The sequence below is a fragment of the Staurois parvus genome, unplaced genomic scaffold, assembly GCF_062004578.1.
Source record: "Staurois parvus isolate SC_StPar_1 unplaced genomic scaffold, SC_StPar_1.0 ptg000395l, whole genome shotgun sequence".
Classification (NCBI taxonomy): Eukaryota; Metazoa; Chordata; class Amphibia; order Anura; family Ranidae; genus Staurois; species Staurois parvus.
The window spans coordinates 2,140,280-2,152,994 of NW_028318191.1; the positions used below are offsets into that span (position 1 = coordinate 2,140,280).

Below are 12,715 nucleotides of genomic sequence, written 5' to 3' on the forward strand. Positions count from 1 at the left end.
CCTGTCGGATTTCTTACATGCAATTACTGCCAGCAGCTGTAGCTGCTTGCTGTAGCCATTGTGTTCTGCCAGCCGGGAAGGCTCCCTGTCGACAGAACACAGTAGTGACACAATAGCACTGCGGGAAAGTTTCCCCTATCAACACTGACTGTGTTGATGGGAGAATAAAGTGATTTAAAAAAACAAAAACTACTCATCTATGACTTGCCTAACTTCATCTTGTGAAGTAACACCACGTGCCTTTTGATGACTAAAAAGGCAAGATCTGTTGTCAGCCCTGCCTAGTTATCTATTATTAAACTACTAAATCCCACCCATTCTCATAATCTCCAAAAGGGACTAATTGTTCTGTAGTGAGAGATAAAAATTGGGAGGATTCGCAAGACAGCACAGGACAGTTCATTGTTATTTGCCACTGAATCAGCTTCTAACCTCAGTTTGTTCAGTTAAGCTTTGGCAATAAAACCTGGTTGGTTTCTATGCAGAAGTAAGCCTGATTTTGCCCTCTCCAGCTTTAGTAAATTAACCCCTTGGTGTTTCCCCATTCAGTGCCTCCTAATCTCCTGCAATCAATCTACAACCACTTCCAGATTATATGCATGCACTGTAGCAATGCCTGCATGATATTTCTTAGGGCAGGGTTCCTGAGGGTGTGACAGCAGAAAACCACACTTGATGAAAGGATACTTGTAGACTCCATTTGAAGCACTTAGACAGAACAGGGATAAAAGGGAGATTTACTAAAACTGGTGCACTCAAAATCTGGTGCAGCTGTGCATGTTAGCAAATCAGCTTCTAATTTCATCTTGTTGAATTAAAGTGTTACTAAACACAGGACCCTGCATTCACTATATCCGATCTCCCACAGTACACACAACATGGAAATGCAAATTTATTTGAGTAAATATAAACTGTTAAATACTTTTTCTCATTGGCAGTTAGAGCAGCCTTGTGACTTCTATCACTGTCCAGCTGAGCACTGGTTAAAGCTTATAGGAGGCGTTTTCCTTCTGCTCTGACTGTCCTATGAGGCTGCATAACCCTTGACCTTCGGTCTTGACAGTGCTGATTGGCCCTGTGCCAAATCACATGCACCCTCCCAAAGAAAAATACACACTAACCTGAGCACGTGCGGAGTGACTCAGCAGATGGATTGAGTACAGTAGAAGGGGAGGATCAGAGAAGAAAGGATTAAATAGCCTCTTTACACAATGTGGAGGATTAACCCTTAGGTTCCACAGTGAGTATAACAAGCATGCTTTACTGCACAGACTGATTTTACTGTTGTAGATTTAGTAACGCTTTAAGCTGTGGTAATAAGACTTTGAAGCTGATTAGTTTCTGTGCAAAGCTGCACCAGATTTTAAACTCTCCAGTTTTAGTTAATAACCCCAGAGTGACAACACAGAAGCACAATTGAAATACAAGAATGCTGGGTTGTCTCCCTCTACAGGAAATGCCTGAACAAGGAACTCTATGGCAAGAGCAGCAGGTATTGTGTCAGCGTTACAGCCACCCAGAAACTTCTCACAAAGACTGGAGCCTGCTTTTAAATGCTAAAACAAGCTCATTGGCAGTCAAAGGGTACAGCAGTGGGAAAGTATAATGTATTTTCAGTGAGCATATTTTTTAATACAGTTTTAAGTGTAAATTCAGGTTTGACACATCTACAATTTTACAGACTTGTTCTTCCATTTTTTTGTCATCCTATTACACGTAAAGATTAGTTGATAAGCTACAAGATAGTGCTCACTGAAATTGCCATGACTTTATCTTAACAACTGTTGAGATAAGCAATAAGCCACATAGGCAATGATTTGTTGTCAGGTGTTTAGTTACTAAAAGCAAATATGCTGTTCACTTTGCAAGGGAATTTGCAATTTGTTAGGCCTCGTACACATGGGCAGAATCTCAGCCGGTTCAATAAAACTGGCTGACATCCGACCCATGAGTACACCCGCCTGTGACAGAAGCTGGTCGAACAGGCATGCTGGAAAACCAGTATCCGATCAGTGCTGACAGCCAGCACAGACTGGTGTGTTCTAGCTGGGGGCGGCAGTCCTACTGCCAGAACACGAGCTCAGCAGGGAGATTGCTGTACATACATTGAATAGTTAGTACAGCGAGCTCCCCCTGAGCTTTTCAGTATTTTTTTTTCGTAAAGTCGTTGGGTTGAATGAAAAAAAATAAATAACTAAAACCGATGGTGTGTACCCAGCATAAGGGTATGTCCTCTTTAGCTGGCTATAGATGGTCCCTACTGAACCAGCTGAGATTCGATCCATCTGGATGGGTGTTGCCTCTGCCTTTCGAAGTCATCCTTGTGACGGTCAGCCTTGTGTGGTTTCGTGGCAGTTGGGGGACACAAGTTGGGCACCCATGGACTACACTGGGAAAGTCTGTTGCTGGGGGTCGCAGTATATGATTGGCTTACTGTTTCCAGGGAGTTTGCTTGAGACCCAGCTCCCATAACTTTTCCCCTCACTTCTATTAGGTTTTTCCCAAGGCAGCGCCGGGAAGGAGTCGTGGGTTCCTGGGAAGACTTATGTTACTTTCCCTTGCCTTTAGTTTCTCATGCTCCACTAAGTTGTTAGTTGCCAATAGATGGCCACTATTAGGCTTTGGATCTACCTCTCACCTAGCGGTCCAGGACTTTAGATAATGCATTTGTTTTAATGGCTTTCCATGGGCCCTGAATGTGCACTTAATTTCTGTGTTATGGTTACTTGGCTGTCTGGCTAATGGTGGGCTGCCAGTAGGTGATGTGACCGCTGCATATTCGTCTCTGAGACATTGCCATGGGAAACTCTCCCTGTCCGATGGTTTGCGTTCATCGCAGACCTGTACTCCTTTTCTGTTTTGGGAATGGGAACGTCACTTTCAGCCATTCAGTCACACAGTGTTATGCCTTTATTTCTCATAGCATTATGACTTTATGGGGAGTAATCCACCTTCAGTACTACTGATCACCTTCTTTATGAATTTGTTGTGCTTTCCCTTTGCTGGTTACTCTCCAGAGACTGTATTGTACTGGTCTCTTGGGACCGGGTCCTCATTCCTCCTTCCCCCACCCACTAGATAGCCGATTACCCTTTTTATGCCCAGGAGCTGTGAGCTTCGGCTGTGTAATTGCTGAAGCCTACCTTGTACAGCTGCGCACATAGGCATGTTCTCCCCTGGTGGGATTGGACAGATTTTTTACTTCCTTGTCGCAGGGGAATTAGCTTGCCATAAAACCACTTTTTTAAAAAAAAGCCCCAGACATTCCTAAAAGCACCTCTGCCTAATCAAAAACATCAACCCTTGTTATCAATAAAGACCTTATTTAAATATGGTTTTGGTTAAAATTATTTTTTTTGTATCTGGACAAGTAGATGTCATGAGGGGCAAGTAGATTGGGACCCCGATTTAGTCCCTGGACAAGTAGTTCTTTTTACAAACTTCAACACCCCTGCCTGGAGCAGGAACAATGACAGATAGTTTGGAATTCAGCCAGTCCTTTCTGAACCTGACAATTTTTAATCCATCTATGACCAGCATAAAGGACTCCATCCTGGACTGTTTGTATCCCTCCCTTCAGGTTGGAGGGTACACAGCATTAGAGCTAGGACAACCAGTCTGAGGAACAGGTTTTCCCTGATGCTGCGAAAGTCTGCATCAACCTGATTGCTCCTATTCAGTACCGGGACAAGATTATCCAGCGTCCAGGGCGAAGATGGGAAACAGCGCTCCTCCTCACCCAAGTGGAGGGGGAGGAGCTAATAACACATGGAGCAAAATATACATAATGTTTGTGGCATGTGCAAAACAGTACCTTTTGTTGTGGTGCAAAACAACAAAATGAAGAGTTTAAAATCAGTGCTCAAACATAGGGCTTAACGTGGCAAAGAAAAAATGTCTCTGTGTTAGTGGTGCAGCTAAGAGGAACAATGGTGCTGCATCAGGGTCAGTGGGGAAAAACTGCTACTGCATTGCTGGTGTCAGTCTGAGGAGGGCTGTCAGTAGGATGAAGAGGCTCTCTAAGGGGGCTTTGAGGGCATAAGGGGGGCTGAAAGGGCTCACTTAGATGTGCAGCTATGATTGCTGCCTCTCTGAAAAATGATCTGTGGAAGATCACTCTTCAGAGGATTTTTGATAAGCATTCAAGGGGAGACATTTCACCTCCTCCCTGCCGGTTTTAACCTCACTGGCCACAACTGCGGTGTGACCTTTTTCAATTACTTTTTACCATTGCTATGAAGCAGACCATCAGACCATGGCATGTGTACAGCCCTGAGCAGCTGCATCTCCTTGTACAGGTGGGTGGTTCGGAGGAGGAAAAAGTGGGGCTCAATTGCTTGCTTTTACCATCCTCCGGCTGCTCATGTGAACAAACCCTAAAGCCTTGTTTACACTTGATGTCCAGGGGGAATGGGGATGGGTGGTAAAAACAGGTTGAGCCATGTTTTTACTGCTCCCCCCCTTCCCAATTTGCAAAGGCAACTGTATGGGGATGTACACACGTGTGGCAAAAGGAGAGGGGGGGGGTGGTTGGGGATATGAGGAGGAGAGGGGGGTCTGGGGCGGGGGGGGGGTCTGAGAAGGAGAGGGTATACGTAGGGGGCTCTGAGTAGAGGGGGCCTGAAGAGAAGGGGGGGCTGAGAAGGAGAAGGGAGATGTGAGGAGGTCTAAAGAGGAGAGGGAGGTGAGGAGGAGAGGGAGCTGTGTGGAGTGGTCTGAGGAAAAGAGGGGGTGTGGATTGGTTTGAGAAAAAGGGGTGTGAAGTGGTCTGAGGAAAAGAGGGGGTGTGGGGTGGTCTGAGGAAAAGAGGGGGTGTGGGGTGGTCTGAGGAAAAGAGGGGAGTCTGGGATGGTTTGAGGACAGGGGGGTGTGGGTTGGTCTGACTAGGAGGGGTGTCAGGGGCATCTGAGGAGGAGAGGGAGGGTGTGGGGTAGTCCGAGGAGGAGAGGGGGTGTGTGTGGTGGTCTGAGGAGAGGGGAGTTGTGGGGTGGTCTGAGAAGAGGAAGTTGTGGGGTGGTCTGAAGAAAAGAGGGGTGTGTTGGGGGGGGTAGAAGAGGAGAGGGGGAGGTCTGAGAAAGAGAAGGGAGGTCTAAGGTTCAGTTGTCCCCTCCCTTTCTCGTTGCACTCACAGTTAACAAGCTAGAAGTGTTACACGACAAGGGGAGAGCCAATAAGAAGAGCAGTGTGCCCTCACTACTCAGCAGAGCAGTGCTGAGTATTTAGTCTGAATACAGGCTCTCCACCTCCCCCTACAGGTTGGAGGGAGGAAAACACCTGAATCTTCTCCCCAGCAGAAGCAGGACGCTCTTTTTATAACAGGAGGGAATTACTCCCATCAGTGAGGAGTGGCACAAGCGGCTTGGTCAGCCAGTGTTCCCCCCCTTGACACTCTGCCCGGGGCAGGAGCACTTTGTGTTGGTCTATTACATAAAATCCCAATAAAATACATTTACGTTTTTGGTTGTAAAATGACAATGTGGAAAATTTCAATGGGTATGAATACTTCAGAGTTCACAAAAATTTGCTTTGGTTCACGAACACGAACCGCGGCCATCTTCCTTGCTCTGACACGTAGTCCTGACTTCCTGCAGACAAGATCGTGGTCACAGACTGTGAAGACACTTACAGTACTGAGAAGCTTTTTGGTATGCTTTTTAGCACACTGTACAGTACTGTACTGCACATCCCTGTGCACACTTGCGGTAAAGCTTTTTTGTGTGCTTTTTAGCACATTCTCTACCAGACATCCAGTATGGCTCAAAAGAAAATTTAGAGCAAGCATGATGGTAAGAAGAAAGTGTGGAGTGGTAATGAAGGTGACCAGAATGTGAAGAGCAAGCATGTTGCTAAAAAGAAAGTGCAGAGTGGTAATGAAGGTGACCAGAAGCACCACCCCGAACATAACTGTAACAAACAGTGTTGAATCTGATGAATGATAATGTGGTCTCTCATTTCCGGAGGGTTATGCAGCGCAGGAAAAGACCAATGACATTGGACAGAACGGATTAACCTTATTTACATTGAACCTTATGGGAAAATTTGATTGGGCTAGCAACCAAATTTGGTTCGCGACCACGTTCGTAGAAGTCATAACGGATTAACCTGATTTACATTGAACTCTGTGGGAAGATTTTCCTCGGTACAAGACCAGAGTCGTGAACCGAGGTATTATACACAGGCCTTTTTTAAAAGAATAGGTGCAGGAACTCCCCCCAAGTCACCCCTTGTCTCTGCCCCCTACCCACCTACGAGCTCCATCCTTTGGTTCCACTGCTTACCTACCTACCAGTACCACCCCTTTTAGTATACTAAATACAGAACCAAGTATCATTTTGTGGTGTTAAGTAATTTGTATGGAATTTTCTATTGATAACATAAAAAAAACAGGAAAATAGATCCCCTGCTGCCAGCAACATAAGCACCCCCACCAACAATAAACCCCCACTAGCAAAACTAGATCTCCCAGCAGCCAGCCACAGACCCCTCCCTCAACAGTAGATCCCTCCCAGCAACAACTGACCCTTCAGCAACAATAGACTCCTCCCTCATCAAGAGACAACCCCCACCCACCAACAATAGACCCCCCCCCAGCACCCCTTGCAATTTCATACATTCAATGCTGGAGGTGTTTGAACTGTGTTCCGCTGAAAAAAAGCCCTGCATATACATACACACACACACGAGGGGTCTTCAAAAGGTTTCCGCATTTTTATATATATATATATATATATATATATATATATATATACATATATATATATATACATACATATACACATACATACATACATACATATACACATACATACATATACACATACATACATACACACACATACATACACGCATACATACATACATACATACATAACACATATACACACACACACACACACACATATATACACACACATACATATATACACACACACACGGGTTTATTTATTAAAGCTGGAGAGTGCAAAATCAGGCTCACTTCTGCATAAAAACAAATCAGCTTCTAACCTCAGATTGTTTAATTAAGCTTTGGCAATAAAACCTGGAAGCCGATTGTTCTCTATGCAGTAGTGAGCCTGATTTTGCACTCTCCAGCTTTAGTAAATAAACCCCTGTATGTTAAAAAAAAAAAAATGCAGAAAAATTTAGAAGAATCCTTTTATATATACAGCTTTATTTGGAAGTCTTTTGTACAAGGCATTATAGCTTTAGGTATAAATACAAAATTAAAAACAAATGTTAACTGCATTATGAATATCTAAATTCAGAGGACTTGTTTACTGTGAACCTGAGTGCATTGTTTGACAAGTTACTTGCCAGACATCCTGGAACCTCAGGAGCAGATTCTGTAACTGCATACTTAACAGTCCCATTAACTCATGCGACAGAATACTGATAAGGCAGCCATACATGATTCTTTTTTTTTTTTTTTTTCGTTCATCCAGCAGGTTTTTTTTCTGCTGCTCATCCAATATTTATTTGGTTCATAAATAGAAAAAAAAAAAACTCTATACAGGACTCTATACCCAGAACGTCAAATTTGCTTCAGTGGTGAACAAAAATCCCTTTCTGCGTGTGGAAATAGTCTCTATAGTCTTTTCCGCCAGATGTAGATTGAGCCTTAACCATTTAAAAACCGCCTTATAACAGTTTTACTGCTACAGGGTGGCCCTCCTATGCAAAATCAGGTATACGTGATTTTGCACTTCCACCATAGGGGGCACACGCACACTGCCAGTGGCTTGCTTCTGCTGTGAACACTTACAGCAGAAGTCGATCTGTGAGTCCTGGTGAACGGATGTTTGCTGGCACCTGCCAATCATTGGGCAGGAGAAAGAACAGAGCTCTGCCTATGTAAATAAGCCAGAGCTCTGTTCTGACAGGTGGGGAAGTGAAGGATTGTGTGTCCCTGCAAAGCAGGGAACACGATCCTTCACATCCCCTAGTAACAGCACCACCTAGTGTATACTAAGCACATAGCTAGGCACACATTCAACCCTTTGATTGCCCTAGATGTTAACCCTTTCCCAACCAGTGTCATTAGTACAGTAATCAGTGCATATTTTTAGCACTGATCACTGAATTAGTGTTGCTGGTTCCCACCAAGTGCCAGTTAGTGTAAAAAGGTCCTCTGCAACATCGCAGTCCTGCTATAAGTCGCTGACCGCCACCATTACTAGTATAAATTTTTTTTTTCTTTAAATTCCAGTACATGTCCCATAGTTGTAGACGCTATAACTTTTGGGCAAACTAATCAATATACACTTATTGGGATTTTTTTCTCCAAAAACATGTAACAGAATACCATTAGGCATATACCTTTAAAAATTTGTTTTTAAAACATTTTTTATTGGATGTGTTTTATAAAATATTGTCGGTCTTTTTTGTGTTTAAAAAAAAGTAAAAACTGCAGAGGTGATCACATACCACCAAAACAAGGTCTATTTGTGGGGGGGGGGGGGGACATAAATTTAATTCATGTACAGCACTACATGACCGTGCATTTGTCAGTTAAGGTAACACAGCTCCGTATCGCAAAAAATGGTCTGGTCAGGAAGAGGGCAGGGGGTAAATCTTCCAGAGAGGAAGTGGTTAATCTACTGAGTTTAATTTGATTACAATCACTAAATACATACCTGATTGGAGCACAATCAAGGCAACATTCACTTTTTAGAACACAATGTCAATATAGATAGGCATGAAAAGTGACTGACAACTAGCAGAATTAAAATCTTTATTCAGGCTATATGAGCCATCGCTGTAAAATATCTGCAAAAGTTTTAACACCACCAAATCAGCTAATGCATTTGCCAATCCAAAGGAGAAATTGTGTCCTAGTGCAATGTTCCTTTCATGGCAATAATAAGAATAGTAATATCCTTACACTTTATACCATATGTTTCTAGTTATTAAATCCTGTAGACTGTGAAAGTTAGGGTGGATTCACTTCTACAAGCTACTAATTTTGGCACAAGTTGTTTTCTTGTCTCACAGATTTAAACTCATTCATGTCAGCAGCACAGCTGTTTATCATACATAGCTCTCTCCTTACAGTATTGGATATACTGCATGATACAATTCTGTGCTATTATTGGCACAGCTCGGAAAAAGTAAGACGAACTCTTAGGGAAAACATGACTTAACAAATTTACAAAAATAAAAAAGGTAAGCAAGGAGAGGCAATTAAAAAAAACCTGTCAATGGACTAACCTTGCTGAAAATGCTGGTTGACTGGCAGTCATGCTAACCTCCCAGCTTTAAGGATCACTTTAACACCAGAATAAGCAAGCAGATAAGGAATTCTAAGTACTTCCCTTGGGCCAGTTGACTAAAAGTATCGAACCATGTTCAAAATGGCGGTCTACTAGTCTAATCTAGATTTAGATCAACTATCACGTTTAAAATGATACTTGCCAACAGTAAGGCCTCATGCACACTGGGCATTTTTACAGCTGCTGTTTTGGGCATCATATGTTTTGTTTTTTTTTAACTGCCTCTAAACTCCCCTGCATGTTATTCTATCTGAAAATGCAAAGTAAAAATGAACGAGCGCTGGGTGAATATTGATGTTTAAATAGCTGCCAGCATAAAAAGGAAAACCTCCAAGACCTCTAAATGTAATGTGCATATATAAAATATGCAGCGCTAAAAGACAATAAATTATCACAAATATCCGTAATAATAAATTACATATAAAACAAAGTTTCAATGGCGTTAAAAGCTGATGAAGAGCATAAAAGACAGTCTCATGTGTAAATCATAGAAGGTGCATATAGTGACAACTGTGATAAAGTCAATATAACCATTTGGTGTAAACATCCGTGACTCCTGTGGCTGTGAAAAATGGATATATATTGCACTAACCAGAGAGTGCAATCACTTGCGCATTGGAGTATATAAGACCTACTCCTGGTTCTCTGGATCTGGAACACTGCAAACGGATGAAGTCATCAGGGCAGCGGCAACTACCAGGTGTCATACATCCAGGAAAGGTATCCAGTCTCCAGATATACAGGTCTCAGCCACCAGGGGGATCATACACATATGCATATGTCAGGTCAGGAATCACCTTCAAAGAGGGGGGCTCACAGGAAAAAAACAAACCCAAGAAAAAAAGGCTCCAATGGTGTAGTAATTTATTAATCAAAGGCAAATAAATGCAAACTTACATCTGGAAATCCAAGATGGCCGCCGGCCATTCATATAGGCCGTGCGGGGTGTGAGCAATGATTAGAGGCATCTTTCTAACGCGTTTAGTGTACACACACTTTATCAAAGGGAGTGTGCCCATCAGGGGCGGACTGACAACTCATGGGGCCCCCTGGCAATAGGGGATCATGGGGTCCCTGTGTCTTTGCCCAAACTCAAAAAAAGGTACCAGGGATATCTCATGGGGTCCCCTACTGACCCCGGGCCCTCGGGCAGTGCCCGAGTTTCCAAATGGTCAGTCTGCCCCTGGTGCCCATAACTCCAAAGATCAATATATACCGATCTGTTAATGCACGCATAGGCTTTTAGGAGTATTTTCTGGCAGGAGAGTTAAGTGGCCGAAATAAACCCTCTGCCAGTGCATTCTGGAGCAGCAGAACTTTGGCAGAAAAAATGTTGAAAGCTCCTATATTCTGCTAAACTCTGGTGCCCAGCATTTAGCAGAGTTTTTTTTTTTTTTTTTGAAGTGAAGGCCACCAGCTATTCCTTGGTTGTTAAGGAGAGGGCTTGGAAGCTGGCCGCCACATCTTTAACAACAGATGAGTCATCAGCTGTCAGCGGGATACCCCACTGACAGTTGAATGTAAAAAAAACCCCTCTGACACCAATAAAAAATTTTGCAAAAAAAACCAAAAAAAAAAAAACTGTGTGATCCCACCCCCAATACCAGGCCTTTTGAGTCTGATATAGATTTTAAGGGGAACCCAACTCCAAAATAAAAAAAAAATGCTGAGAGGTCCCCCTCAACATGGCCCCCCACGCCATTTTTTTCACATTCACTTTTTTTTTTCATTGCCGGCAATGTTTTCTTTTTACATTCAGCTGTCAGTGTGGAACCACTCTGCCTATTGCCTATTGACCAAAAAGGTGCTAAAAACAAATTAATCTTCATTTAAATTCATGATATTATTTAAAAAGTCAAATAGAATACAATTATGTATAAAAAAAAAACCCTATTATTTTGTTTAAATTGTCCATTTCGGTTTTCAGCCAAATTCATCCTGAATTTTCGGTTTTGGTCTAGAATTTTAATTTCGGTGCACCACTACAGGAGAGTTTTATTGGGAGAATTGGAAAGGAATATAAATGACTACCGAAAAACATACTTTATCATGTTCTCACAGCCCTACCAACTAAATGCTCCTTTATCCCATAGCTTAAAGCGGAGCTCGGGTCAAACCTCAAAAAAAAAAAAAAAGAAGAAAATTCAGCAGCTACAAAAACTGTCCCACGATCCAGCAGTGTACTCCCCGCAGCCAGTTTCACCAGTCATCCTTGCTTCCCACTATGCATGCAAGAGCAGTGCTGCACATAGTAAATGGTCCCACAGTCTTCTGGAACCTGTCATGTGTCCCAGAAGACTACAGGGAGGGAGGAAGGATGACTTGCGCTTCCGATCACCAAGGTGGTCGCAGCAGAAGTTGGAGTGGGTACCTGTCAAAAATCGGCTATCCACTCCCCAAAGGAGCAGGGGGACCAGTACTTAAACCTGAACTTCCCCTTTTGGGTAGAGCTCTGCTTTACCCCCTGGTCACATCAAGCCCGACTTTGAAATCGTGCAAAGTCGCACGACTTCAAAGTCGGATGAGATGTGAAATTTCAGGTGCGATTTTGCAAGACATCTGACACAGATGTCTATGCAAATCACAACAAAAGTAGTACATGTACTACTTTAGAAATCGGTCTAATTGCGGACAATTAGGTGCGATTTGGCATACGATTTGCAAATTGCATGCCATGTCACACCCGAATGCGACCAGGGTGTAAAGGTCCACTTTGGTGGTTCTAGCTAGAGGACTAAAATTAAGTTCAAAAACACATTGTAGGTTCATGGGGATGTTAGTTCATTTAACCACTTCAAGTCCGGACACTTTCACCCCCTTCCAGTCCAGGCCATTTTCAGCTTTCAGTGCTATCACACTTTGAATGACAATTGCGCGGTCATGCAACACTGTACCCATATGAATTTTTTAGCATTTATTTTCAAACAAATAAAGCTTTTTCTTTGGTGGTATTTATTTACCACTGGGATTTTTATTTTTTATAAATGAAAAAGTTCAAACATTATGAAAAAAAAAAAAAACCCAAGTTAGTTTATAACCAAAAATGATAATTTTTCCGCCAAAAATTTTTTACTTTTTTTAATATTATTGTTTTTTTTTTACATACTGTCACCCTAGCAGTACAATGTCAGCATAGTGACACTGTACTACTTGTGGGGGGTGATGAAGATTTGTTTTTCTTGTTTTTTTTACACGGATTGCTTTTACATCCATAAAAAACAATAATTTCTACTCTCTGGCTGCATTCTTGCAGCCATTGAGAAATACTATGAGAGCTGTGATTGGTCACAGCTTGTCACATGATACAAGGCTGTTGTGAATAGCCTTGTACCATGTGACCTCTGTGATCATTCACAGATTTCAGAAGTAGTAAGCAATGTTTACTTCTATTCATGTGATCACTGATTGGCCAATTACTGCTCACATGAATCGGGACCTCACACAGA

General features: G+C 42.6%; 1 protein-coding gene across 2 annotated transcripts in view; it reads right to left on the reverse strand.

The window, feature by feature from the left end:
- The window catches only part of LOC149455361 (Krueppel-like factor 15), a 41,488-nt gene that overhangs the window by 16,684 nt on the left and 12,089 nt on the right, over positions 1-12,715 (reverse strand). The gene's annotated exons all lie outside the window — the stretch shown is intronic.